Source organism: Aulonocara sp. 'chitande type north' Nkhata Bay, linkage group LG17 (genome assembly GCF_057382095.1).
Source record: "Aulonocara sp. 'chitande type north' Nkhata Bay isolate Kocher_YH1m ecotype deep benthic linkage group LG17, A_spYH_male_GT1.1, whole genome shotgun sequence".
In the NCBI taxonomy this organism is placed as follows: domain Eukaryota; kingdom Metazoa; phylum Chordata; class Actinopteri; order Cichliformes; family Cichlidae; genus Aulonocara; species Aulonocara sp. 'chitande type north' Nkhata Bay.
Window position 1 is genome coordinate 47,501 of NC_141360.1, and position 2,500 is coordinate 50,000.

Sequence of the window (2,500 nt, forward strand, 5' to 3'; positions counted from 1 at the left end):
CGACCGTAAAGGGAGACAGGAGGCCGACTCACTGCCTCGGCTAAATGGAGAGGCAATTTCAGCAGGGCCAGGGCACAGGCATGGACCTTTTCAGCTGTAAGGGAGGCAAGAGCAAGGTGTGATGTAGGTCCCCGGGGCCTGCTGGAGGTCCAGGTCCATGCCCGATGTGAGTAGCAGCAGGGCCAGCGCGCCCAGGAGCACATCTTTTTCGACCGTAAAGGGAGACAGGAGGCCGACTCACTGCCTCGGCTAAATGGAGAGGCAATTTCAGCAGGGCCAGGGCACAGGCATGGACCTTTTCAGCTGTAAGGGAGGCAAGAGCAAGGTGTGATGTAGGTCCCCGGGGCCTGCTGGAGGTCCAGGTCCATGCCCGATGTGAGTAGCAGCAGGGCCAGCGCGCCCAGGAGCACATCTTTTTCGACCGTAAAGGGAGACAGGAGGCCGACTCACTGCCTCGGCTAAATGGAGAGGGAATTTCAGCAGGGCCAGGGCACAGGCATGGACCTTTTTCAGCTGTAAGGGAGGCAAGAGCAAGGTGTGATGTAGGTCCCCGGGGCCTGTTGTCGTACCATAGGCACGAGTGGTGTGTGTGTGTGGCAAAGAGTTTCTGCGCAGTGTACCAGGGGCACGGGGAAAGGTTGTTGTACCATAGGCACGAGAAAAGTTGTCGTACCATAGGCACGAGAAAAGTTGTCGTACCATAGGCACGAGTGGTGTGTGTGTGTGTGTGGCAAAGTCCTACTGAGCGGTGTACCAGGGGCACGGCGAAAAGTTGTTGTACCATAGGCACGAGAAAAGTTGTTGTACCATAGGCACGAGAAAAGCTGTCGTACCAGGGGCACGGAGGAAAGTTGTTGTACCATAGGCACGAGAAAAGTTGTCGTACCATAGGCACGAGGAGAGTTTGTGTGGCAAAGTGCTACTGAGCGGTGTACCAGGGGCACGGCGAAAAGTTGTTGTACCATAGGCACGAGAAAAGTTGTTGTACCATAGGCACGAGAAAAGCTGTCGTACCAGGGGCACGGAGGAAAGTTGTTGTACCATAGGCACGAGAAAAGTTGTCGTACCATAGGCACGAGGAGAGTTTGTGTGGCAAAGTGCTACTGAGCGGTGTACCAGGGGCACGGCAAAAAGTTGTTGTACCATAGGCACGAGAAAAGTTGTCGTACCATAGGCACGAGAAAAGTTGTCGTACCATAGGCACGAGGAGAGTTTGTGTGGCAAAGTGCTACTGAGCGGTGTACCAGGGGCACGGCGAAAAGTTGTTGTACCATAGGCACGAGAAAAGTTGTTGTACCATAGGCACGAGAAAAGCTGTCGTACCAGGGGCACGGAGGAAAGTTGTTGTACCATAGGCACGAGAAAAGTTGTCGTACCATAGGCACGAGGAGAGTTTGTGTGGCAAAGTGCTACTGAGCGGTGTACCAGGGGCACGGCGAAAAGTTGTTGTACCATAGGCACGAGAAAAGTTGTTGTACCATAGGCACGAGAAAAGCTGTCGTACCAGGGGCACGGAGGAAAGTTGTTGTACCATAGGCACGAGAAAAGTTGTCGTACCATAGGCACGAGGAGAGTTTGTGTGGCAAAGTGCTACTGAGCGGTGTACCAGGGGCACGGCAAAAAGTTGTTGTACCATAGGCACGAGAAAAGTTGTCGTACCATAGGCACGAGAAAAGTTGTCGTACCATAGGCACGAGGAGAGTTTGTGTGGCAAAGTGCTACTGAGCGGTGTACCAGGGGCACGGCGAAAAGTTGTTGTACCATAGGCACGAGAAAAGTTGTTGTACCATAGGCACGAGAAAAGCTGTCGTACCAGGGGCACGGAGGAAAGTTGTTGTACCATAGGCACGAGAAAAGTTGTCGTACCATAGGCACGAGGAGAGTTTGTGTGGCAAAGTGCTACTGAGCGGTGTACCAGGGGCACGGCAAAAAGTTGTTGTACCATAGGCACGAGAAAAGTTGTCGTACCATAGGCACGAGAAAAGTTGTCATACCATAGGTACGAGGAGTGTGTGTGTGGCAAAGTGCTACTGAGCGGTGTACCAGGGGCACGGCGAAAAGTTGTCGTACCATAGGCACGAGAAAAGTTGTTGTACCATAGGCACGAGAAAAGCTGTCGTACCAGGGGCACGGAGGAAAGTTGTTGTACCATAGGCACGAGAAAAGTTGTCGTACCATAGGCACGAGAAAAGTTGTCGTACCATAGGCACAAGCACTGCGTGTGTGCGTGCGTGCGTGCGTGCGTGCGTGTGTGTGTGTGTGTGGCAGTTCTTCTGCGCAGTGTACCAGGGGCACATTTCAATGTGCTTTCTGGAGTACCAGGGGCACGAGGATTTTGCCAGTGGTGTTCTGCTTTGTTAGTGGGAGGGGGCTTAAGTGTGGGTCCCCGGGGCCTGCTGGAGGTCCAGGTCCATGCTAGATACGTGGTACAGGGTAACTGCAGGAGGGGGGGGGGGGGGGGTAATGTGGGTTCACGGGGCCTGCTGGAGGTCAAGGTCCA